The following is a 27,340-nucleotide window of genomic DNA, read 5'->3' on the forward strand; positions in this document are numbered from 1 at the left end:
ACAGATTCTACTTAATAACAAACCTACACAGTCCCTGTCTTGTTTGGACCGCCTGTATACTGCTGTTCTGAGTATATAGGGCCTGGGGGCCTCAGGCCTTTCCTTTTTATAATTTGGGTGCGCGGTTCTCCTTAATGTCCATACAAGACCCAAAGGGACTGGTAATGGGCTTGGGGGCGGGGTACCCATGCCTTTGTTCTCAATGATTTTCATCCATATTGCCGTGACCAGCAGGTGCGGACTGACAACTTATGGGGCCCCCGGGCAATAGGAGATCATGGGGCCCCCTGTGTCCCTGTCTGTACGCAAACCACAGAAAACACCAACTTCTTATTGCACAGCGCCCACATTACATACATTAGTCCCTTCCCCCTTTAGCTACAGTGGCTGCAGCTAATGCCGCGTACACACGAGCGGACTTTTCAACATCCAAAGTCAGACGGAATGAGTCCGTCAGACTATTCGATCGTGTGTGGGGCTGCAACGGACTTTTGATTCGCAAAAGTCTGACGGACTTTAGAAATGAAACATGCTTCAAATTTTTCCGCCAGACCCAGTTCCTACCGAAAAATCCGCTCGTGTGTGTGCTATTCCGACGGACTAAAACTGACGCTAGGGCAGCTATTGGCTACTGGCTATGAACTTCCTTATTTTAGTCCAGTCGTACATCATCACGTTCGAATCCGTCTGAGTTTGGTGTGATTGTGTGTGGCCAAGTCCGCTCAGTCGAAAAGTCCGTCAGAACTCTGTCGGAACTCCGGCAGAACTCCTTCGGAAGTCTGTCGGACATAAGTCCTCTCGTGTGTACGGGGCTTAAGGATGTACACACGCTGCAGCAGGAATTATACCTCCTGTTGCTTTTGGTGGGTGATTTTGACCCATTCAAGTAAATAGGACCACTCTGCAAACACCTAGCAACTTTGTGCAATGCACGAAGTTGCAGCATGCTAGTGTGGGATCCAAGTGGTTAAAGCAGGTGATGAAGAGGCAATACAAATCTTAACCCTTTTTTTCGCTGTACTGCACAAGGTTGCACGGCCTTTTGCAGAGCATTCACTTAAATGGGTTACACTTGGCAGGCACTACACCGGCTAAGTGTGACAGGGTGTATAATTCCTGCTGCAAATGCAACATGTGTAAACCCCTGGCCACTACAGTTGAAAAGGGTATGGTTGGGGGTGAGAAAAAAAACAGGGCTCAACTATGAGGTTTTACCACCCCCAAACTGTGAATGTAGACAATCCCTAACTGTCCTGCGCCTCCTATCAGAGTTGGTGTTTAGGGGACACCTGGTATGAGGACAGAGAGGGACTCCTGAGATAAGGACAGAGATGGGCCCATGGGATGAGAGCAGAGAGGGGGTCCTGGGATGAGAGCAGAAAGGGGGCCCTGGGATGAGAGCAGAGAGGGGGTCCTGGGATCAGAGCAGAGAGGGGGTCCTGGGATCAGAGCAGAGAGGGGGTCCTGGGATCAGAGCAGAGAGGGGGTCCTGGGATCAGAGCAGAGAGGGGGTCCTGGGATGAGAGCAGAGAGGGGGTCCTGGGATCAGAGCAGAGAGGGGGTCCTGAGATGAGAGCAGAGAGGGGGTCCTGAGATCAGAGCAGAGAGGGGGTCCTGAGATGAGAGCAGAGAGGGGTCCTGAGATGAGAGCAGAGAGGGGTCCTGAGATGAGAGCAGAGAGGGGGTCCTGGGATTAGAGCAGAGAGGGGGCCCAGGGATTAGAGCAGAGAGGGGGCCCAGGGATGAGAGCAGAGAGGGGGCCCTGGGATGAGAGCAGAGAGGGGGCCCTAAGATGAGAGCAGAGAGGGGGTCCTAAGATGAGAGCAGAGAGGGGGTCCTAAGATGAGAGCAGAGAGGGGGTCCTAAGATGAGAGCAGAGAGGGGGGTCCTGGGATTAGAGCAGAGAGGGGGGTCCTGGGATGAGAGCAGAGAGGGGGTCCTGAGATGAGAGCAGAGAGGGGGCCCTGAGATGAGAGCAGAGAGGGTTCCTGGGATGAGAGCAGAGAGGGGGTCCTGGGATTAAAGCAGAGAGGGTTCCTGGGATGAGAACAGAAAGGGGTCCTGGGATGAGAGAAGAGAGGGGGGGTCCTGGATGAGAGCAGAGAGGGGGGGTCCTGGATGAGAGCAGAGAGGGGGGGTCCTGGATGACAGCAGAGAGGGGGGGTCCTGGATGACAGCAGAGAGGGGGGGTCCTGGATGACAGCAGAGAGGGGGGGTCCTGGATGACAGCAGAGAGGGGGGGGTCCTGGATGACAGCAGAGAGGGGGTCCTGGATGAGAGCAGAGAGGGGGAGTCCTGGATGAGAGCAGAGAGGGGGAGTCCTGGATGAGAGCAGAGAGGGGGAGTCCTGGATGAGAGCAGAGAGGGGGGTCCTGGATGAGAGCAGAGAGGGGGGTCCTGGATGACAGCAGAGAGGGGGGTCCTGGATGACAGCAGAGAGGGGGGTCCTGGATGACAGCAGAGAGGGGGGTCCTGGATGACAGCAGAGAGGGGGGGTCCTGGATGACAGCAGAGAGGGGGGGTCCTGGATGACAGCAGAGAGGGGGGGTCCTGGATGAGAGCAGAGAGGGGGGGTCCTGGATGAGAGCAGAGAGGGGGGGTCCTGGATGAGAGCAGAGAGGGGGAGTCCTGGATGAGAGCAGAGAGGGGGAGTCCTGGATGAGAGCAGAGAGGGGGAGTCCTGGATGAGAGCAGAGAGGGGGAGTCCTGGATGAGAGCAGAGAGGGGGGTCCTGGATGACAGCAGAGAGGGGGGTCCTGGATGACAGCAGAGAGGGGGGGTCCTGGATGACAGCAGAGAGGGGGGTCCTGGATGAGAGCAGAGAGGGGGGTCCTGGATGACAGCAGAGAGGGGGGGTCCTGGATGAGAGCAGAGAGGGGGGGTCCTGGATAACAGCAGAGAGGGGGGGTCCTGGATGACAGCAGAGAGGGGGGTCCTGGATGACAGCAGAGAGGGGGGGTCCTGGATGAGAGCAGAGAGGGGGGGTCCTGGATAACAGCAGAGAGGGGGGGTCCTGGATGACAGCAGAGAGGGGGGGTCCTGGATGACAGCAGAGAGGGGGGTCCTGGATGACAGCAGAGAGGGGGGGTCCTGGATGAGAGCAGAGAGGGGGGGTCCTGGATGAGAGCAGAGAGGGGGGGTCCTGGATGAGAGCAGAGAGGGGGGTCCTGGATGACAGCAGAGAGGGGGTCCTGGGACAAGAGGCAAGCAGCATCTCTTTGATTTGGGAGAGTGTAACAGGATATGTGCTGCGGGATACTTTTGGATTGGGATTGGGTAAAGAACTTGTCCTAATAGGGGGATCGGATTTGAAATCTCCCCACATCACACCACCTTGCAGCACAAGTTCGCTGCTCTCCTAAAACTACCCCCACCATCACTTCTCAGTGTATGCATCCTGACCCCCCCCCCCTTTCTTGGTTACTGGGACAGTCAAAGTGTGTCCCCCTCCCCTATCAAACTATATACACACCGCAGATGACCAGCACAGCTCTTGCAGTGGATGTCTTTCCTCCCCGGCTCCTCCCACCTCCTGTCTGTGTACACCGGAGCCAAGGAGGATCCTCTGTGAGCTCTCTCTGTGTGATGTGTGCAGGCTCAGTGGGGAGAGATGCCAGTGTCGGCTGTTAGTGCTGGAAAGGAAAGATCGCTGCGTGGGGAACCCGGGCAACCTGCAACACATGTGGGGGAGGTGTCCTGACTCTGAGTGCTCACGCTAGCGTGCCCCTGTCGGACCAGATACCGGAGCTCAGTGCTGGAACTTGTTACAGCATTGGGCTCCATGATCAACACAGACTACCAGGAGCCTCTCATGGGGCCCCCTGCTGGCCCCGGGCCCTCGGGCAGTGCCCGAGCGCCCTAATGGTCAGTCCGCCCCTGGGGACCAGACATTACATTAAAGCCGCAAGCAGTTTTAAATGACTTTTATTCCTTTAGAAATGTCATTTTGTGCAGGGTCAGTTCTAAACACGGGAAACACAGGCCACTTTACAGGCATACTATAGACACCCCCCAGGCATGATATTTAAAGGAATGTTTCACTTTTATTTTTTCACTTTAAGCGTCATTAAAATCACTGCTCCTGAAAAAACAGCCATTTTTAAAAATGTTGCATTAATACATGTACCCTGGGGCAGGACCCGGGTCCTCAAACCCTTTTTTTAGGACAATAACTTGCATATTAGCCTTTAGGCCAGGTTCACACTATAGCGATGCGGGAACGCCGCGAATCCGCGGCGTTTTCCCCCGCATCGCACACCTCCCGCCGGCAGTTCACACTGCCCTATGCGAACGGCTGGGAGTGTCAATGATATGTTAATGACACCCCCAGTTCCGTCCGCATATCGCAGTGCGATCTGCAGACTCGCACAGGAATCGGATCGCATGCGATCCGATTCTATTGCGGGCCAAAAAAAGGGTCCCGTGCGAGTTTGCTGCGGGAGCGATGCGAATTCAGCCATACTATCTGTATGGCTGAACTCGCATCGCAACGGAGATCGGATGTGATTTGCACTGCAGTGCGGTGCGAATCACATCCGGATCTCCCCCCGCAGCAGTGTGAACCCGGCCTTAAAATTCACACTTTTGATTTCTCACGTTCGAGTCCCATAGACTGTAACAGGGTTTGAAAGTTTGCGCAAACTATCGGTCCGTTTGCAAGTTCTGGTGCAAACAGAACCGGGGGGTGTTTGGCTCATCCCTATTCACCACCCTTCAGCCATGGGATAGCGATAGGAAACACCCCAAGTCTAGTCTCTGTAAATGAGTCATATTATGACAGCAGGTATAATGTTTGCAGGTACAGGCTGTGTGTATATATATATATATATATACACATGGAGTGTAGTCTGGGGCCTGATTGTCAGGGCTGGTCAGCCCTTCCTTCTCTGAGCTGGCCGCTCAGCTGTCAGATAATTGGCAGCTCTCATCTCTCTCCACAGTTTAGCAGCTGTTGTGGATGTGCTCGTCAGTCCCGCCTACTTAAAGATCTGCAGGTCTCTTCATTCCTGCCTTCGCCTTGGTCACATCACAAGAAACCATCTCCTGCGTTTCTGTTTAACCACTTAACAACTGGCCCATAGCCAAATGACGGCTACAGGGCGGTTGTTTAACTCTGGGAGGCCGTCATATGACGTCCTCCCAGAATTCCGCTCTCGACCCCTGGGGCGCGCACTCGAGAGCATCCGCGACCGCCGGGTCTGCATCACGGTAAACGGCCGCTCATCGCGTCAAAGACGGAGTGATCCCTTGTAAACAAACCGGCGTCATGTTATGACGCCGGTTCCTCCCTCCCCCTCTCTGTACCGATCGGTACAGAGAGGGGGAAGAGATCGGTGTCAGCAGCGCTGTGGACTGCATCTGCAGTGCCCACATCGCTGCTCACCGAAATTTAACCCCTCAATTCCCTGCCATTACTCTGCAACACCCTGCAATACTCTGCAATACCAGCTAATACTCTGCAATACTCTGCAATACCCTGCCATTACTCTGCAACACCCCGCAAATACTCTGCAATGCCCGCAAATACTCTGCAACGCCCCGCCAATACTCTGCAACGCCCCGCCAATACTCTGCAACGCCCCGCCAATACTCTGCAACGCCCCGCCAATACTCTGCAACGCCCCGCCAATACTCTGCAACGCCCCGCCAATACTCTGCAACGCCCCGCCAATACTCTGCAACGCCCCGCCAATACTCTGCAACGCCCCGCCAATACTCTGCAACGCCCCGCCAATACTCTGCAACGCCCCGCCAATACTCTGCAACACCCCGCCAATACTCTGCAACACAATTCCAGCCAATACTCTGCCATAAATTGCCATACCCGGAGATACCCAGCCATAATCGGAGATACCCTGCAATACCCAGCCATAGACATCCCCCACCTCCCGCTGCCCTCCGGTGCTTCTACCGACTCGCCAATACGATCAAAGCCAGAATCTTTTTTTTTTTTCAGGCTTCCCAGCTTAGAGGTGAGATGCGGGGTCTTATTGACCTCATATCTCACTGTAAAGAGGACCTGTCATGCCATATTCCTATTACAAGGAATGTTTACATTCCTTGTAATAGGAGTAAAAGTGATCAAAAAATAAATTTTGGGGGGAAAAAAATGTCAAACTAAAATAAATGAACAATAAATTATTTTTATTTTTTTTAAAGCGCCCCTGTCCCCATGTGCTCACATGCAGAAGCGAACGCATCCGTAAGTCTCGCCCACATATGAAAACGGTGTTCAAACCAGACATGTGAGGTATCGCTGCGAACGTAGAGCGAGAGCAATAATTCTAGCCCTAGACCTCCTCTGTAACTCAAAACATATAACCAGTAAAAAAAATGTAAAGCGTGGCCTATGGGGATTTTTAAGTAGCGACATTTGGCGCCATTCCACGAGCGTGTGCAATTTTGAAGAGTGACATGTTAGGTATCTATTTACTCAGCATAACTTCATCTTTCACATTATGCAAAAATTGGGCTAACTTTACTGTGTTTTTTTTTTTTAAGCACAAAACAGTTTTTTTTCCAAAAAAAAGCATTCGAAAAATTGCTGCGCAAATACCGTGCGAGATAAAAAGTTGCAACGACCACCATTGTATTCTCCAGGGTGTTTGCTAAAAAAACATATATAATGTGTTGGGGTTCTATGTAATTTTCTAGCAAATAAATGATGATTTTTACATGTAGGAGAGAAATGTCAGAATTGTCCTGGGTGCTCCAGAACGTCTGATGGCGCTCCCTGCATGTTGGGCCTCTGTATGTGGCCACACTGTGTAAAAGTCTCACACATGTGGTATCGCCGTACTCGGGAGTAATGGCAGAATGTGTTTTGGGGTGTAAGTTGTGGTATGCATATGCTGTGTGTGAGAAATAAACTGATAATATGACAATTTTGTGAAAAAAAAAGTAAAAAAAAAAAAACTTGATTTTGCAAAGAATTGTGGGAAAAAATTACAACTTCAAAAACCTCCCCATGCCTCTTACTAAATACCTTGGAATGTCTTCTTTCCAAAAAGGGGTCATTTGGGGGATATTTGTAATTTTCTGACATGTTGGGGTCTCAAGAATTGAAATAGGCCGTCAGTACTTCAGGTGTGATCAATTTTTAGATATTGGCACCACAGCTTGTGGACTCTATAACTTTCACAAAGACCAAATAATATCCACCAATTTGTACTTATTTTTACCAAAGATATGTAGTGGTATAAATTGTGGGCAAAATTTATGAAGAAAAAATTACTAATCTGCTAAATTTTATAACAGAATCAAAGAAAAATTAATTTTTTTACAGAATTTTCTGTATTTTTTCTTTTATAGCACAAAAAATAAAAAAACGAGCGGTGATTAAATACCACCAGAAGAAAGCTCTATCTGTGTGAAAAAAAGGACAAAAATTTCATATAGGTCCAGTGTTGCATGATTGAGTAATTGTCATTCAAAATGTGAGAGCACCGAAAGCTGAAAATTGGTCTGGTTATTAAGGGTGTTTAAGTGCCCCGTGGTCAAGTGGTTAAAGTCAGGCTTTGCTGACATCCCTTCTGGCTCCTTATCCTGCTTGCTGTCCCTCTACTTGTATCCCTGACTTCTGGCCTGGCTGACTACCCAATCCAGTTACTGGACTCTGGCCTGGCTGACTACCCAATCCAGTTACTGGACTCTGGCCTGGCTGACTACCCAATCCAGTTACTGGACTCTGGCCTGGCTGACTACCCAATCCAGTTACTGGACTCTGGCCTGGCTGACTACCCAATCCAGTTACTGGACTCTGGCCTGGCTGACTACCCAATCCAGTTACTGGACTCTGGCCTGGCTGACTACCCAATCCAGTTACTGGACTCTGGCCTGGCTGACTACCCAATCCAGTTACTGGACTCTGGCCTGGCTGACCACCCAATCCAGTTACTGGACTCTGGCCTGGCTGACCACCCAATCCAGTTACTGGACTCTGGCCTGGCTGACCACCCAATCCAGTTACTGGACTCTGGCCTGGCTGACCACCCAATCCAGTTACTGGACTCTGGCCTGGCTGACCACCCAATCCAGTTACTGGACTCTGGCCTGGCTGACCACCCAATCCAGTTACTGGACTCTGGCCTGGCTGACCACCCAATCCAGTTACTGGACTCTGGCCTGGCTGACCACCCAATCCAGTTACTGGACTCTGGCCTGGCTGACCACCCAATCCAGTTACTGGACTCTGGCCTGGCTGACCACCCAATCCAGTTACTGGACTCTGGCCTGGCTGACCACCCAATCCAGTTACTGGACTCTGGCCTGGCTGACCACCCAATCCAGTTACTGGACTCTGGCCTGGCTGACCACCCAATCCAGTTACTGGACTCTGGCCTGGCTGACCACCCAATCCAGTTACTGGACTCTGGCCTGGCTGACCACCCAATCCAGTTACTGGACTCTGGCCTGGCTGACCACCCAATCCAGTTACTGGACTCTGGCCTGGCTGACCACCCAATCCAGTTACTGGACTCTGGCCTGGCTGACTACCCAATCCAGTTACTGGACTCTGGCCTACACTGGTGGTCAGTGGAAAGTCCTTCCTACACTGGTGGTCAGTGGAAAGAAAGTCCTTCCTACACTGGTGGTCAGTGGAAAGTCCTTCCTACACTGGTGGTCAGTGGAAAGAGTGTCCTTCCTACACTGGTGGTCAGTGGAAAGAAAGTCCTTCCTACACTGGTAGTCAGTGGAAAGAATGTCCTTCCTACACTGGTAGTCAGTGGAAAGAATGTCCTTCCTACACTGGTGGTCAGTGGAAAGAAAGTCCTTCCTACACTGGTGGTCAGTGGAAAGAAAGTCCTTCCTACACTGGTGGTCAGTGGAAAGAATGTCCTTCCTACACCGGTGGTCAGTGGAAAGAATGTCCTTCCTACAGAATGCCACATTTACAGACCACCTTAAAGATCGTTGGCGTCATGCTGATGGCCGTGTGAAGTGGCACTGGACCCAAAACTATGCAAACACTATCAGATGGGAGGTCAACCAACCACAGCTCAAGAAAGTCCAGGCAACCTCTGGAGCAACCCTAGCTGAGAATAGCTGCTGTATATATTGTATATAGAACAATCAGGCCAAACGTGTGATGTTAGTACATGAAAAGAGAAAGTTACATTTGTGAAAGACGTTCTACTAATTTGATGTTAGTACAGCAGTGAACAGATGGTGGGGGTGGCACCAAATCCAAAGATGACATCAATGTGAAATGATACCGAAAGCAGAAACCATTTCAAGGGGAAGGACAGACAACCCGCTCTCTGGATTTGGTGCCCTCACCTTCTTCCTCTGACGGGAAATTCTGAGAATTAAAAGGGGAAATGAGTACACAGTGTTCCCAATAAATAAGAACGGTGTACCCCGACTCTACAAACACCCACCAATGGGATGATGTCAGTGAAGGCAGAGGCGGCTCTCTAATTAGGCACAAAAGGCGTTTGCCTAAGGCCTCGCGCTCCCGGGGGCCTCGCAGCCGCCTCATTTGCCTGATTTGTGCGTGGGAGGATGGGAGGGAATGTCCCCGGTCAGTGTCCCCAAGCTGGCAGGGTGAGCGGGTCGGACTGGTAAAGGATCGCCGTGGAGGTGGAGCTGGCAGCCGCTGCTGAACCCGCCAGCTGCATTAGTGACACCAGTGTCAGTGCCAATTAACCTTTATTTGGTGCACCATGAAAGGTTCATAAACACCGACACCGACACTGGGGTCACTAATGCACCACAAAGGGGTAAATTATCTGCCCCTGGTGACTAATGTATCAGTGACCAGTCATGTATTTGATACTGCCCAACCCCCATACACTCCGCACCCCTCATGTACATACCTCCCACCTCCATACACTCCACACCCCTCTCATGTACATACCTCCCACCTCCATACACTCCACACCCCTCATGTACATACCTCCCACCTCCATACACTCCACACCCCTCATGTACATACCTCCCACCTCCATACACTCCACACCCCTCATGTACATACCTCCCACCTCCATACACTCCGCACCCCTCATGTACATACCTCCCACCTCCGTACACTCCACACCCCTCATGTACATACCTCCCATCTCCATACACTCCACACCCCTCATGTACATACCTCCCACCTCCATACACTCCACACCCCTCATGTACATACCTCCCACCTCCATACACTCCACACCCCTCATGTACATACCTCCCACCCCCATACACGGGGGGGGGGGGGGGGGGCGGAGAGAATAATTAGATGGGGGGGGGGTCGTACCTGTGTGGGGATTGGTTGGTTCCAGGTCAGTGTTACTCTCATCCTCAGACTCCTCCTGTTTGGTGTAGTTGTGGGTGGAGCTCTGGGCTGGCTCCGCCCTCCTCCTGGACATTTCTGGAGATCTATAAAAGAAGTGGAAAGATGAAGGGCATGTTCCCCGATCACCCCTCCCCCACTCATGTGATTGATGCAAATGTCACCCTGAGAGCCCCGCCCACAATCTTTCTGTATGGCCCCTTTCATTTATAAGCCCCCCCCCCCCAACTAAGATAGGAAGGATGGGAGGAGTATGATCGCCCATGATCATAATACAGGGGATGATCAAAGACTGCGGACATAGTACAGGAGATGATCAGAGACTGCAGACATAGTACAGGAGATGATCAGAGACTGCAGACATAGTACAGGAGATGATCAGAGACTGCAGACATAATACAGGAGATGATCAGAGACTGCAGACACAGTACAGGAGATGATCAGAGACTGCAGACACAGTACAGGAGATGATCAGAGACTGCAGACATAGTACAGGAGATGATCAGAGACTGCAGCCATAGTACAGGAGATGATCAGAGACTGCAGCCATAGTACAGGAGATGATCAGAGACTGCAGCCATAGTACAGGAGATGATCAGAGACTGCAGCCATAGTACAGGAGATGATCAGAGACTGCAGCCATAGTACAGGAGATGATCAGAGACTGCAGCCATAGTACAGGAGATGATCAGAGACTGCAGACATAGTACAGGAGATGATCAGAGACTGCAGCCATAGTACAGGAGATGATCAGAGACTGCAGCCATAGTACAGGAGATGATCAGAGACTGCAGCCATAGTACAGGAGATGATCAGAGACTGCAGCCATAGTACAGGAGATGATCAGGGACTGCAGCCATAGTACAGGAGATGATCAGAGACTGCAGACACAGTACAGGAGATGATCAGAGACTGCAGACATAGTACAGGAGATGATCAGAGACTGCAGACATAGTACAGGAGATGATCAGAGACTGCAGCCATAGTACAGGAGATGATCAGAGACTGCAGACATAGTACAGGAGATGATCAGAGACTGCAGACACAGTACAGGAGATGATCAGAGACTGCAGACATAGTACAGGAGATGATCAGAGACTGCAGCCATAGTACAGGAGATGATCAGGGACTGCAGCCATAGTACAGGAGATGATCAGAGACTGCAGACACAGTACAGGAGATGATCAGAGACTGCAGACATGATACGGGAGATGATCAGAGACTGCAGACATAGTACAGGAGATGATCAGAGACTGCAGACATAGTACAGGAGATGATCAGAGACTGCAGACACAGTACAGGAGATGATCAGAGACTGCAGACATAGTACAGGAGATGATCAGAGACTGCAGCCATAGTACAGGAGATGATCAGAGACTGCAGCCATAGTACAGGAGATGATCAGAGACTGCAGCCATAGTACAGGAGATGATCAGAGACTGCAGACACAGTACAGGAGATGATCAGAGACTGCAGACATGATACGGGAGATGATCAGAGACTGCAGACATAGTACAGGAGATGATCAGAGACTGCAGCCATAGTACAGGAGATGATCAGAGACTGCAGACATAGTACAGGAGATGATCAGAGACTGCAGACACAGTACAGGAGATGATCAGAGACTGCAGACATAGTACAGGAGATGATCAGAGACTGCAGACATAATACAGGAGATGATCAGAGACTGCAGACATGGTACAGGAGATGATCAGAGACTGCAGACATGATACAGGAGATGATCAGAGACTGCAGACATGGTACAGGAGATGATCAGAGACTGCAGACATGGTACAGGAGATGATCAGAGACTGCAGACATGGTACAGGAGATGATCAGAGACTGCAGACATAATACAGGAGATGATCAGAGACTGCAGACATAGTACAGGAGATGATCAGAGACTGCAGACATAGTACAGGAGATGATCAGAGACTGCAGACATGATACAGGAGATGATCAGGGACTGCAGACATAGTACAGGAGATGATCAGAGACTGCAGACATAGTACAGGAGATGATCAGAGACTGCAGACATAATACAGGAGATGATCAGAGACTGCAGACATGGTACAGGAGATGATCAGAGACTGCAGACATGATACGGGAGATGATCAGAGACTGCAGACATGATACAGGAGATGATCAGAGACTGCAGACATAGTACAGGAGATGATCAGAGACTGCAGACATAGTACAGGAGATGATCAGAGACTGCAGACATGGTACAGGAGATGATCAGAGACTGCAGACATGATACAGGAGATGATCAGAGACTGCAGACATAGTACAGGAGATGATCAGAGACTGCAGACATGATACGGGAGATGATCAGAGACTGCAGACATGGTACAGGAGATGATCAGAGACTGCAGACATGGTACAGGAGATGATCAGAGACTGCAGACATGGTACAGGAGATGATCAGAGACTGCAGACATAGTACAGGAGATGGTCAGAGACTGCAGACATGGTACAGGAGATGATCAGAGACTGCAGACATAGTACAGGAGATGATCAGAGACTGCAGACATGGTACAGGAGATGATCAGAGACTGCAGACATGGTACAGGAGATGATCAGAGACTGCAGACATAGTACAGGAGATGGTCAGAGACTGCAGACATGGTACAGGAGATGATCAGAGACTGCAGACATAGTACAGGAGACGGTCAGAGACTGCAGACATAGTACAGGAGATGATCAGAGACTGCAGACATAGTACAGGAGACGGTCAGAGACTGCAGACATAGTACAGGAGATGGTCAGAGACTGCAGACATGGTACAGGAGATGGTCAGAGACTGCGGACATGGTACAGGAGATGATCAGAGACTGCAGACATAGTACAGGAGATGATCAGAGACTGCAGACATAGTACAGGAGATGGTCAGAGACTGCAGACATAGTACAGGAGATGATCAGAGACTGCAGACATAGTACAGGAGATGATCAGAGACTGCAGACATGATACAGGAGATGATCAGAGACTGCAGACATGGTACAGGAGATGGTCAGTGTGCTGTTGTCACGTCACATTTTGCTACCCGCTGGACTGCGCATGCGCGACGTTACCATATGCTTTTCAACACTGTAGCGATCTGCGCTTGTGCAGAATTTTGTGGCCACACCCCTGAGTCCAGGCCCCGCCCCATCCAGTCTCAGATTATAATTGCGCGGTGTGTAGGGAGGGGCTCTGTGGGAGTCGTCTTATAACACTGTTGGAACGCATATGGCGGCGTTGCGCATGCGCACTCCAGCAGGTAGCCGAATGTGACGTGACGCCGCCTATCACAGGAGGACATTGTCACTACAGCCCGGAATATTCCGCTCTGTGACCGGTGTTCTGGCAGATAGTGTCCGGCCATCATATAGTGTCCTCCCCGTAGTGCGCATGCGCAGTACGGGGCAGAAGAAGCTTCGGAAAATCTCTGAAGCTGAACGGCGCCTGCGCGGTGAGTGGAGGTGGTGCCCCACCATCCAAGTGGACATAGGGCTGCCGATATTAGAGGGCCGTTCGCCGCGCTTCGGGCTCCGCCTCGCTGCACTCGGCTCTTTTATATTCCTGCTCGATGTCCACTTGGATGGTGGGGGGTGAACCTGGACTCAGTGCGCAGGCGCCGTTCATCCTCGGATATTTTCTGAATCTGCGTTGCTGTGCACTGCGCATGTGCAGTACACAGAGGACACTATCTGATGGGGGACCATATATGATGGGACATCGGCGAAGATCACAGTGAGGAGAGGGGGGGAGGGGAGGATTGGGGCGTGCCAAGGTGACACTCCCCCAACCGGGGGGGGGGTAGGAAGGTGGCGGAGGCCATGTTGGTACACCCCGAGGTAGGAAGGTGGCGGAGGCCATGTTGGTACACCCCGAGGTAGGAAGGTGGCGGAGGCCATGTTGGTACACCCCGAGGTAGGAAGGTGGCAGAGGCCATGTTGGTACACCCTGTGCGCAGTGGGGGTGTTTTGGGGGAAGGTCACTTGGGATGTGATGGGGGTCGGCAATCTGATAGAACTCCCCATCCACCAATGGTGGAGAGCACTGATCTGAGTGTTGGAGGGGGGGGGTGGACTAACATCGGACTGTTAGTAGAGCGGCTGTGACCGGAGAGGTCCGATTCTTCATCACTGAACAATCACCTTGGCTCCTCCCCCCTCCTGTGATTGGTTCCCATCGATCGGCCATCACCCTATCAGAGAAGGCGGATCACAAACAGGAAATCCTAATGATGAGGGGGCGGGGCTCCAGTGACCCCTCCCCCCAAAGATGTGGGCGGAGTTCTGCATGATGATGACGTCATACCGTCTGTCCAAACCGAACCATCCCCTCCCCCACCCGGGAGCCGCAAAACCGCCTACCGACCTCCTCCGCACCGACACCGCGATCCTCCGCCGACCCCCGGGACTCCGCACTCACTTCCGGGCCTCAGCTCCGCTCCTCCACGTCACTTCCGGTCTCATACCACCGAGAGGAGGGGGATGGGCTCCCTCTACAGATCGGAGGAAGAAGTGCAGCTCTCTGGTGGTGAGTTCTCTCTAGAGATTTATATATATACCCCACCCCCCATCATTGTACCATCCCCCACCCCCCATCATTGTACCATCCCCCACCCCCCATCATTGTACCATCCCCATCATTGTACCATCCCCCACCATTGTACCATCCCCCACCCCCCATCATTGTACCATCCCCCACCCCCCATCATTGTACCATCCCCCACCCCCCATCATTGTACCATCCCCCACCCCCCATCATTGTACCATCCCCCACCCCCCATCATTGTACCATCCCCCACCCCCCATCATTGTACCATCCCCCACCCCCCATCATTGTACCATCCCCCATCATTGTACCATCCCCCATCATTATACCATCCCCCACCCCCCATCATTGTACCATCCCCCATCATTGTACCATCCCCCACCCCCATCATTGTACCATCCCCCATCATTGTACCATCCCCCATCATTGTACCATCCCCCACCCCCATCATTGTACCATCCCCCATCATTATACCATCCCCCATCATTGTACCATCCCCCACCCCCCACCATTGTACCATCCCCCACCCCCCATCATTGTACCATCCCCCATCATTGTACCATCCCCCACCCCCCATCATTGTACCACCCCCCATCATTGTACCATCCCCCACCCCCCATCATTGTACCATCCCCCACCCCCCATCATTGTACCATCCCCCACCCCCCATCATTGTACCATCCCCCACCCCCCATCATTGTACCATCCCCCACCCCCCATCATTGTACCATCCCCCACCCCCATCATTGTACCATCCCCCATCATTGTACCATCCCCCACCCCCCATCATTGTACCATCCCCCACCCCCCTTCATTGTACCATCCCCCACCCCCATCACTGTACCATCCCCCACCCCCCATCATTGTACCATCCCCCACCCCCCTTCATTGTACCATCCCCCACCCCCATCACTGTACCATCCCCCACCCCCCATCATTGTACCATCCCCCACCCCCCATCACTGTACCATCCCCCACCCCCCATCATTGTACCATCCCCCACCCCATCATTGTACCATCCCCCACCCCCCATCATTGTACCATCCCCCACCCCCCACCATTGTACCATCCCCCACCCCCCATCATTGTACCATCCCCCACCCCCCATCATTGTACCATCCCCCACCCCCCATCATTGTACCACCCCCCACCCCCCATCATTGTACCATCCCCCACCCCCCATCATTGTACCATCCCCCACCCCCCATCATTGTACCACCCCCCACCCCCCATCATTGTACCATCCCCCACCCCCCATCATTGTACCATCCCTCACCCCCCATCATTGTACCATCCCCCATCATTGTACCATCCCCCACCCCCCATCATTGTACCATCCCCCATCATTGTACCATCCCCCACCCCCCATCATTGTACCATCCCCCATCATTCATCTGGGGGGATCCTGGTTTGGGGAACCTCTGGGGGGGTCCTTGTTTGGGGGACCTCTGGGGGATCCTGGTTTGAGTTGGGGGTGTTCTGGTTTGGTTTGGGGGACCTTTGGGGGGGTCCTGGTTTGGGGGACCTCTGGGGGGTCCTGGTTTGGGTTTGGGGAACCTCTGGGGAGGTCCTGGTTTGGGGAAGCTCTGGGGGAGTCCAGGTTTGGGGGCCGTCTGGGGGGTCCTGGTTTGAGTTGGGGGTGTTCTGGTTTGGGGATCCTCTGGGGGGATCCTGGTTTGGGTTTGGGGGACCTCTGGGGGGTCCTGGTTTGAGTTGGGGGTGTTCTGGTTTGGTTTGGGGGACCTCTGGGGGGATCTTGGTTTGAGTTTGGGGTGTTCTGGTTTGGGGAACCTCTGGGGGGGTCCTTGTTTGGGGGACCTCTGGGGGGATCCTGGTTTGAGTTGGGGGTGTTCTGGTTTGGTTTGGGGGACCTCTGGGGGGGTTCTGGTTTGGGGGACCTCTGGGGGGTCCTGGTTTGGGTTTGGGGAACCTCTGGGGAGGTCCTGGTTTGGGGAACCTCTGGGGGAGTCCAGGTTTGGGGGCCGTCTGGGGGGTCCTGGTTTGAGTTGGGGGTGTTCTGGTTTGGGGATCCTCTGGGGGGATCCTGGTTTGGGGAACCTCTGGGGGAGTCCTGGTTTGGGTTTAGGGGAGCTCTGGTTTGGGGAACCTCTGGGGGAGTCCTGGTTTGGGTTTGGGGGACCTCTGGGGGGTCCTGGTTTGAGTTGGGGGTGTTCTGGTTTGGTTTGGGGGACCTCTGGGGGGGTCCTGGTTTGGGTTTGGGGGACCTCTGGGGGGATCCTGGTTTGAGTTTGGGGTGTTCTGGTTTGGGGGACCTCTGGGGGGGTCCTGGTTTGGGTTTGGGAACCTCTGGGGGGGTCCTGGTTTGGGGAACCTCTGGGGGAGTCCTGGTTTGGGGGACCTCTGGGGGGTCCTGGTTTGGGGGACCTCTGGGGGGATCCTGGTTTGGGGAACCTCTGGGGGAGTCCTGGTTTGGGTTTGGGGGAGCTCTGGGGGGTCCTGGTTTGGGGAACCTCTGGGGGAGTCCTGGTTTGGGGAACCTCTGGGGGAGTCCTGGTTTGGGGAACCTCTGGGTGAGTCCTGGTTTGGGTTTGGGGGAGCTCTGGGGGGATCCTTGTTTGAGTTGGGGGTGTTCTGGTTTGGTTTGGGGGACCTCTGGGGGGTCCTGGTTTGGGGGGGTCCTGGTTTGGGGGCTACACCGAGAACCTCCTAGCACGCCATCTGCTGCAGTGAGGATTTGATCTCGGATTGATCGATTGTATATTGGAGGATTGCACCATTCATGTACACAAGTTGTAGATTCTCCTATATAAGGATCCCTGATGAAGGGCTTGAACGTGAAACGCGTTGTTGGGTAGAGAAGATTTTTCTGGGATACTGGAGAGGATCCCAATATTTCCCAGTTATATGTTTGGAATGAATTTGTCATTGTCCATGCTCTGTATTCATAGATGGTTTTCTACACTCTCCATTGATTGTACAATCTCGGGGGTGTTGTTACAATCACATTTCAGGGGTCTTTCCATCGTCTATAAATCGGGGGATGTGACGATCACCTTCTCCCTTCTGACATGGAGACGCTCTGCACACGCGTGTGATGCCGCATACACATGACCGGTTTTCCCGTCGGAATAAACTCTGAAGGTTTTTCTGAGGGAGTTCTGCTGAAACTGTCTTGCGTCCACCAAAGTCCGATCGTCAGGAACGCGGTGACGATCGACAGGACTAGAAAAGGGAAGTTCCCGACCCGGAGCTCCGCCCTCCGGCTCCTCCTGCTGATCTCGTGTTAGTAGAAGTTTGGTGAGAGACGATTGGCGCTTTTCAGGCTCCAGCTTATTCCGATGGTTTTACCGCCGTTCAGTCTGTGCTTGTGGGTTTGTATCTGGTCTTCGGTGCGTTCTGGTCCGCTCGGGGCTGATTTGCAGATCGCTCTTCACAGACCTTGCTGTTCTTCAGCGCGTTCTGTTAGTCCGTTCTGACCAACCGACCGTTTTGAAGCCATGTTGCGTCTACGTACTCGTCGTAGAGTCTGTGCTGTGCGGGGGCTTGGTGTTGGGGTTCATACTTTGACACAAGGGCGGTCCATGAACGGGGCGAGGAGGAGTTCATGGACCAAGAATTGGTTGCTGCAGCGTGACCAGTTCTCGCACATGCCTTTGCTGTGGGAGATCCAGGAGAATAATCTTGATGATTTCAGGAATTATCTCAGGTTGATGGACCCCGTTTTTCACCGTCTGGTGGCTTTGCTGACCCCTTATATCAGCAGGCAGGATACCTGCATGAGGCAAGCCATCACCCCGGAGCAGAGGCTCATCGCCACCTTGTGGTACGGGGAGAAGCCTGCAGGACCTGAAGTTCTCCACAGGCACCTCCCCCCAGGCTCTGGGGATCATTATCCCAGAGACCTGTTCTGCCATCATACAGGTCCTGCAGAACGACTATATGAAGGTAAGTTTTCTCCTTTAACATCACATTCTATGCATTTCATGATTGCTAATGTCTTCTATTTCTTTCCTCATTCCCTAATTACCATCATTGCAATATGCTGTGATTGATATGCTCCGCCCCTTTGTCCTCATGCATGCCGGAAGCTTTTCATTGGCTGCCTCCATCTAATTTTACATTCCTGTGTCCCGTGCTCTGGCTGCCATGCTCAGTGTTCGGCGCCCTATGATTGGGTGTATGGGGGTCATGTGAGCAGTAGGGCTGGTCTGTCTGCAACCGCTCCTGAAGTCCCGCCTCTGCACATGACCCTCCTTGCGCCCAATCACAGAGCGCTGCGCCGGACACTGAACACGGCAACTAGAGTTCTGGAGTTAGAAGCAATGTGAACATTGTAGTTATGTAGTATGGTGGTCAGTGTAGTGGACATTATAGTGTGGTGGGCAGTATATTTCTCAGTGTAGTGGTCAGTGTAGTGGACAGTATAGTGTAGTGGACAGTATAGTGTAGTGGACAGTATAGTATAGTGGTCAGTGTAGTGGACAGTATAGTGTAGTGGTCAGTGTAGTGGTCAGTATAGTATAGGGGTCAGGATAGTGGACGGTATAGTATAGTGGTCAGTGTAGAGGACAGTATAGTGTAGTGGTCAGGATAGTGGACAGTATAGTATAGTGGTTAGTGTAGTGGACAGTATAGTGTAGTGGACAGTATAGTATAGTGGTCAGTGTAGTGGACAGTATAGTATAGTGGATGGTATAGTGTAGTGGACAGTGTAGAGGACAGTATAGTGTAGTGGACAGTATAGTGTAGTGGACAGTATAGTATAGTGGATGGTATAGTGTAATGGACAGTGTAGAGGACAGTATAGTGTAGTGGTCAGTGTAGTGGACAGTATAGTGTAGTGGACAGTATAGTATAGTGGATGGTATAGTGTAGTGGACAGTATAGTATAGTGGACAGTATAGTGTAGTGGACGGTATAGTGTAGTGGACAGTATAGTGTAGTGGTCAGTGTAGTGGACAGTATAGTGTAGTGGTCAGTGTAGTGGACAATATAGTATAGTGGACGGTATAGTGTAGTGGACAGTATAGTGTAGTGGTCAGTGTAGTGGACAGTATAGTATAGTGGACGGTATAGTGTAGTGGACAGTATAGTGTAGTGGTCAGTGTAGTGGACAGTATAGTATAGTGGACGGTATAGTGTAGTGGACAGTATAGTATAGTGGTCAGTGTAGTGGACAGTATAGTGTAGTGGACGGTATAGTGTAGTGGACAGTATAGTATAGTGGTCAGTGTAGTGGACAGTATAGTGTAGTGGACGGTATAGTGTAGTGGATGGTATAGTATAGTGGTCAGTGTAGTGTAGTGGACAGTATAGTATAGTGGTCAGCATAGTGGTCAGTATAGTGGACAGTATAGTATAGTATAGTGGACAGTATAGTGTAGTGGGCAGTATAGTATAGTGGTCAGTGTAGTGGACAGTATAGTATAGTGGACAGTATAGTATAGTGGACAGTATAGTGTAGTGGACAGTATAGTATAGTGGTCAGTGTAGTGGACGGTATAGTGTAGTGGACGGTATAGTGTAGTGGACGGTACAGTGTAGTGGACGGTATAGTATAGTGGACAGTATAGTATAGTATAGTGGTCAGTGTAGTGGACGGTATAGTATAGTGGACGGTATAGTGTAGTGGACGGTATAGTATAGTGGACGGTATAGTATAGTGGACGGTACAGTGTAGTGGACGGTACAGTGTAGTGGACGGTATAGTGTAGTGGACGGTATAGTGTAGTGGACGGTATAGTGTAGTGGACGGTATAGTGTAGTGGACGGTATAGTGTAGTGGACGGTATAGTATAGTGGACAGTATAGTATAGTGGTCAGTGTAGTGGACGGTATAGTGTAGTGGACGGTATAGTGTAGTGGACGGTATAGTGTAGTGGACGGTACAGTGTAGTGGACGGTATAGTGTAGTGGACGGTATAGTGTAGTGGACGGTATAGTGTAGTGGACGGTATAGTGTAGTGGACGGTACAGTGTAGTGGACGGTATAGTGTAGTGGACAGTATAGTATAGTGGACGGTATAGTGTAGTGGACAGTATAGGAATCAGGCAGCTAAGTACTATTGTATTTGATGGGACTTGGGGGGGGGGGGGGTAAAAGTCCACAGGTTAGGGGGTGCAAATGACTTGTCTTGCCCCGGGTGCTGACAATCCACGCTACGTCACTGTGTCCAGGCGATTGCGTCGATCTCCCCGTTCCACGCCATGATTTGGTAACGAGGGTTTGGGCGCTGGCCCTAGGGAAAGGTTCCGCCCCTTCACCTTCCACAACCACAACATCACCTAAAATTGATGAAAAAAGATGTATTTAGAAATCAGCGGCACACATAGATTACCTGAAGCTGGGGTGCCAGACACTCACCTGGTGGGGTGCCCATCCCACCCACTTCCTCCCCCCTCTCCTTCCCCCACATCCTCGCGGGTGGGGTGGGGGGTGGGGCTTACTTCCCATTCATGCTGGTGAGGTCGGGGGGTCCCTGGGATCCGAGTCTTTTCTCCGCTATGAGAATGATATAAAAGGTGGACTCAGCACATGGATATTGGAGTGCGGCATATGAAGCGTGGATTAGGAGAGGTCTGCCATTGTCTGTCTGCCAAGAGATCCAAGTGGATTGAAATTCCCTTCTAACCCACCTGCAGTACTTCCCTTTTTTGGCCAAGTTTCACAGATGGAGACCCCCCAAGTATCCCCCCTGTGTGGGTGTCCCACCCCACACTAGTGCCCCTGAGTCCGGATGTGTAAAGAGCGGCCGGGTCTCCTCTCCTCACATTCCACCCAATCAAGTTTCCAATTCATTCCGGAGACTTCCAGACAACAATGTCCTAAACTTCTTTTAATAGGACAGATTATCATGACCGTCATGTAGATATAACCCGGTACCGGCTAAATACATCGCATTTCTTGGCAAACGAACGATGTTTCCTACGAACGATCACTGCGCCCCGGAACATGAATGTGGCCATTTCCATACAGAAAAGCACACGGAGCGGAACGCACGCTAATAATCATCATAGGAAGACGTGACAAGGACTATTGTGCGGCTCCTTCTTGATGTTGTGATAATGATCCGGCCCCCTCAGTTGGATATCGGACCATCGCTTCCATAATGGAGGCGTACCCCAAACTTCTGCCCCCCGGGGTGCTGACAAGAGTTGTCATGTGATGTCGTCCTTCCTTCTATTCGGATTGGGTGTATGGACTGCGTCTCCCATCATACTCCTCCCTCCTTCCAATCCCAACCATCCCTACCATTCCCTCAGAGGCCATGTTGGTGGCCTTCAGTCTCCTCCTGGATCCAGATGTTTGGGGCTCCGGGATTTCCTCCTCGCCGATTACACAATGTGTCTCCGCCCATTTTTCTCCTAATACTCCCACTGCGCCCCGAAGAGAGAGAAGGGGACGGGGAGTCGTTTTTTTTTAAAAAGAACGTCGGGGGCGGAGTCTGACACATGCGCAGTGTATATAAAGCGAACGCACGTCTCCCGTACGTCCGATCTGTGAGTCATGCGAATGGAAGCGGCGAGCGTCCCTAAACGAAGGTAAGATTTGAACTTGGCCCATCGCGGTGGGCTTTACCGCTTCACCTTGGAGGCCGATGTTGGGATTATCAGACTCTGGACTGATGTCGGTGTTTTTGTCTTGTGTAAAAAAAATGAATCGGTTTAAGGAACCGGAATCTCTGCCCCGTTTTAGTGACAAGTAGAAGAGGAATCTGGGAGGCCGAGCACAGTTTACATTACAATGAAGAAGGAAGGCAGCGCTGGGGAGACGTCCGGAACCTGTGACTCGCCCCCCGGAGCAGACGTGACGTTTTTGGAAAGTAAACTCGGGATCTTGAGGAAGATCCTGAAATCCCTGCGATCCGGAGCTCCGGCACACAATGTAGATCCCGAAATCCCTGCGATCCGGAGCTCCGGCACACAATGTAGATCCCGAAATCCCTGCGATCCGGAGCTCCGGCACACAATGTAGATCCCGAAATCCCTGCGATCCGGAGCTCCGGCACACAATGTAGATCCCGAAATCCCTGCGATCCGGAGCTCTGGCACACAATCTAGATCCTGAAATCCCTGCGATCCGGAGCTCCGGCACACAATGTAGATCCCGAAATCCCTGCGATCCGGAGCTCCGCCGCAGAATGTAGATCCCGAAATCCCTGCGATCCGGAGCTCCGGCACACAATGTAGATCCTGAAATCCCTGCGATCCGGAGCTCCGCCACAGAATGTAGATCCCGAAATCCCTGCGATCCGGAGCTCCGGCACACAATGTAGATCCCGAAATCCCTGCAAACCGGAGCTCCGGCACACAATGTAGATCCCGAAATCCCTGCGATCCGGAGCTCCGGCACACAATGTAGATCCCGAAATCCCTGCGATCCGGAGCTCCGGCACAGACTGTAGATCCTGAAATCCCTGCGATCCGGAGCTCCGGCACACAATGTAGATCCTGAAATCCCTGCGATCCAGAGCTCCGGCACAGACTGTAGATCCTGAAATCCCTGCGATCCGGAGCTCCGGCACACAATGTAGATCTCGAAATCCCTGCGATCCGGAGCTCCGACACACAATGTAGATCCCGAAATCCCTGCCATCCAGAGCTCCGGCACACAATGTAGATCCCGAAATCCCTGCGATCCGGAGCTCCAGCACACAATGTAGATCCGGAGCTCCGGCACACAATGTAGATCCCGAAATCCCTGCGATCCGGAGCTCTGGCACAAAATGTAGATCCCGAAATCCCTGCGATCCGGAGCTCCGGCACACAATGTAGATCCCGAAATCCCTGCGATCCGGAGCTCCGGCACAGACTGTAGATCCTGAAATCCCTGCGATCCGGAGCTCCGGCACACAATGTAGATCTCGAAATCCCTGCGATCCGGAGCTCCGACACACAATGTAGATCCCGAAATCCCTGCCATCCGGAGCTCCGGCACACAATGTAGATCCCGAAATCCCTGCGATCCGGAGCTCCGGCACACAATGTAGATCCGGAGCTCCGGCACACAATGTAGATCCCGAAATCCCTGCGATCCGGAGCTCTGGCACAAAATGTAGATCCCGAAATCCCTGCGATCCGGAGCTCTGGCACACAATGTAGATCCCGAAATCCCTGCCATCCGGAGCTCCGGCACACAATGTAGATCCGGAGCTCCGGCACACAATGTAGATCCGGAGCTCCGGCACACAATGTAGATCCCGAAATCCCTGCGATCCGGAGCTCTGGCACACAATGTAGATCCCGAAATCCCTGCCATCCGGAGCTCCGGCACACAATGTAGATCCCAAAATCCCTGCGATCCGGAGCTCAGGCACAGAATGTTAATGTCCCCCGGCTCTGCTACTTCAACCAACTGAGGTTTCCGAACCACCAGACTGGAGCCGGGGAATCTCTTTGGACCCTTCCCCCATCCCCAGCAGAGGCTTCCCGGGGACAACCTGAGCCTTCCCCCCCTGGAAGAAGTGGATGCGCCCAACTGGAGCCGGGTATATTTGTTTTTACGCAAAATATTAATGATGTTATAATTGTTTACAAATCAATGATTTTAGACCATAAATGATGTATACATATCACTAGACGGCAGTTGGTGACCAGCTTGAAAAATGCCGGGGGCAGAATGATGGTCGGTTCTATTTATTAACATTCAATTTGCAAGTCATGAGCTGAAAATTGTGTGCGATTGATGAAGCTAAAACTACAACTATTTTATACACAGGATGAGCTCAGCCAGGAGGAGGCCGTGCCAAGCGTCGGCCAGGAGGAGGCCGTGCCAAGCGTCGGCCAGGAGGAGGCCATGCCAAAGCTTCGGCCAGGAGGAGGCCGTGCCAAAGCTTCGGCCAGGAGGAGGCCGTGCCAAAGCGTCGGCCAGGAGGAGGCCGTGCCAAAGCGTCAGCCAGGAGGAGGGTCTGGAAAATGGCAGCCCGGATGAGGCCCTGCCCAGCGTCAGCCAGGAGGTGGCTAGGCCCAGTAGGAGCCTCGCCCAATCCCAGGTGCCTCCCCTCTGCCTTACCACCAAAAGGCCCAGGATGAGGACAGTGACGGAGGACGCAGCACTGGGCCTCAGTAGGGATGCCAGCCATTTCCTGAGGAGCCCCTCAACTCTGAAGAGGCCTATGGCTGCTATCTAGCCACCAGGTTGCTGGACTTACAGAAGGACCAACGCCTCCTCGGTGAGGATATTTTTTATGAGGCCCTTCAGAAGGGGTTGAGGGGTCAGCTGACTGAGAACAGCCACATATATGGGCAAGCCCCTCCTCCTCCTCCTCCTCCTCCTCCGTCTCTGTCTCTGTCTCTGTCTCTTTCTCCTTCTTCTTCTTCTTCCAAGTCCACCACCAGAAGCGCAGCCTCCAAGGAAGGCCGCAGTGAAGAGAAGAAAGTGATGACCTGGGCTCAGAAGACGCAGGCTATGGTAGTGCCACAGCCTGGGGACAGATCTGTCATCTGCGGCTGGTCCTGATCTCTGGCATTCCTGGTCCATATTGTGCTCCCTATTATATGGCCTCCTCAAGATCCCAATTTTCTTTTCTACAGGATTGATTTGTGCCCTGGGGGCCAAAAGGCTTCACAAATTCCAAAAGTTTCTCCTGCGTTGCCTTCCTCTTTATTTTGTTACCCGGAATAAATGGAGATTTTCCTTTGTGTTTTTATTCAGTTTGTTTGTGAGTAGGTAGGTACATTTCTAAAAGACAATGTCATATTGACGAGGGACACCTACCTCCTCGAGGGGGAATAAGAAATACAAGATAATAATGTTATTGTGGTAACATCAAATTCTATGGAGATCCCCAGAAAATAATTCCGTAATCCGAAAATAAATCTTCATGAAATAAAAAATGATAAAAGAGGAGAATGAAGAATAATTGTAAAGATTGTTCTGGAGGTCGGACTTCTAAAAACTAGAATATAATTCCTGAGAAGAGGAGAAATGATGAAGAAAGAAGAAAAGAATCTGAAGATGGGAGAATGAGCAGCGTGAGGAATGTGCTGTCCAATGGGAACGCTCGATTTACCGCGCCGATCGCTTCCGTCTCCTTCACAGCGTCGGTTCTGGTGCTTCGGAGCGGCGCACAGACCGGCGGAATTCCCGATACGAGTCGCTTCCGTCGGAAATATTTACAGCATGTTCTATTTCTAGATCCCTCAGAAGAAAAAGATTCAGATGAGGCCCAAACACCTTCCGATTATCCGACGGAAAGATTCCGTCCAACCTTTTCTGCCGGAAAGTCCGGTCATGTGTACCGGGCATTACAGCAAACAACCCGCTACATAGTGTGAGGTTCAACCTCTTTTCTTCTCATTTTAATGAGTGGCCACGAGTCTTGTTATACTGCTGGGGTCACCAGTCCGGTATTTATATATTGTGGGGTAACCAGCCTGGTATTTATATATTGTGGGGTCACCAGTCTGGTATTTATATATTGTGGGGTCACCAGTCCGGTATTTTATATATTGTGGGGTCACAAGTCCGGTATTTATATATTATGGGGTCACCAGTCCGGTATTTATATATTATGGGGTCACCAGTCCGGTATTTATATATTGTTGGGTCACCAGTCCGGTATTTATATATTGTTGGGTCACCAGTCCGGTATTTATATATTGTGGGGTCACCAGTCCGGTATTTATATATTGTGGGGTCACCAGTCCGATATTTATATATTGTGGGTTCACCAGTCTTGTATTTATATATTGTGGGGTCACCAGTCTTGTATTTATATATTGTGGGGTCACCAGTCCGATATTTATGTATATTGTGGGGTCACCAGTCCGATATTTATATATTATGGGGTCACCGGTCTTGTATTTATATATTGTGGGGTCACCAGTCCAATATTTATATATTGTGGGGTCACCAGTCTTGTATTTATATATTGTGGGGTCTCCAGTCCGGTATTTATATATTGTGGGGTCACCAGTCTTGTATTTATATATTGTGGGGTCGCCAGTCCAGTATTTATATATTGTGGGGTCACCAGTACGGTATTTATATATTGTGGGGTCACCAGTCTGGTATTTATATATTGTGGGGTCACCAGTCTTGTATTTATATATTGTGGGGTCACCAGTCCGATATTTCTACATTGTGGGGTCCCCAGTCCGATATTGTGGGGTCTCCAGTCCGGTATTTAAATATTGTGGGGTCACCAGTATGGTTTTTATATATTGTGGGGTCACCAGTATGGTTTTTATATATTGTGGGGTCACCAGTCTGGTATTTATATATTGTGGGGTCACCAGTCTTGTATTTATATATTGTGGGGTCCGATGTTGAGGGGGACGGTTCCATAGCCAGGGGGTTTGACCCGCAGGAGACCCGCCTACAGCCCGCCCTTATTGGTCGGCCCCTCCCATACCACACTGCTCATTGGTCCGCCCGCCTGTCCGTCACACTGAGCTGTAAACTTTACTATAGCAACTGCGGGAAGGAGGAGCGCGAGGCATGCCGGGAGAAAGGGGCGGAGCCCAGCAAAGAGAGCGAATCTGACTGACAGGAATTCCTTGATGTGTTCGGATATAGAGGTGGGGGAGGGGTCTACACCCGGGTGATGTCATCCC

The 27,340-nt window shown here is 51.7% G+C and overlaps 2 long non-coding RNA genes across 4 annotated transcripts in view; one reads left to right on the top strand and one right to left on the bottom strand.

Moving 5' to 3' along the window:
• LOC143956923 (uncharacterized) overlaps positions 1 to 14,745 on the bottom strand; it is a 39,116-nt gene extending 24,371 nt beyond the window's left edge. The window contains exons 1-2 of one of the 3 annotated variants that reach the window (XR_013269986.1): positions 14,642 to 14,745; positions 10,241 to 10,362 (exon numbers count right to left, since the gene is read on the bottom strand). This is a non-coding gene — a long non-coding RNA (uncharacterized LOC143956923). Of the gene's footprint in view, positions 1 to 10,240; positions 10,363 to 14,355; positions 14,377 to 14,418; positions 14,541 to 14,641 lie in introns of those variants that run through there. The other 2 variants (XR_013269987.1, XR_013269988.1) reach the window with 2 other exon arrangements.
• The window catches only part of LOC143956924 (uncharacterized), a 114,067-nt gene continuing 101,389 nt past the window's right edge, over positions 14,663 to 27,340 (top strand). The window contains exon 1 of the long non-coding RNA XR_013269989.1: positions 14,663 to 14,803. This is a non-coding gene — a long non-coding RNA (uncharacterized LOC143956924). The remainder of the gene's footprint in view (positions 14,804 to 27,340) is intronic.

Source organism: Lithobates pipiens, unplaced genomic scaffold, assembly GCF_037356315.1.
Source record: "Lithobates pipiens isolate NorthernLeopardFrog02 unplaced genomic scaffold, aLitPip1_a1.2 Scaffold_47, whole genome shotgun sequence".
Lineage (NCBI taxonomy): Eukaryota > Metazoa > Chordata > Amphibia > Anura > Ranidae > Lithobates > Lithobates pipiens.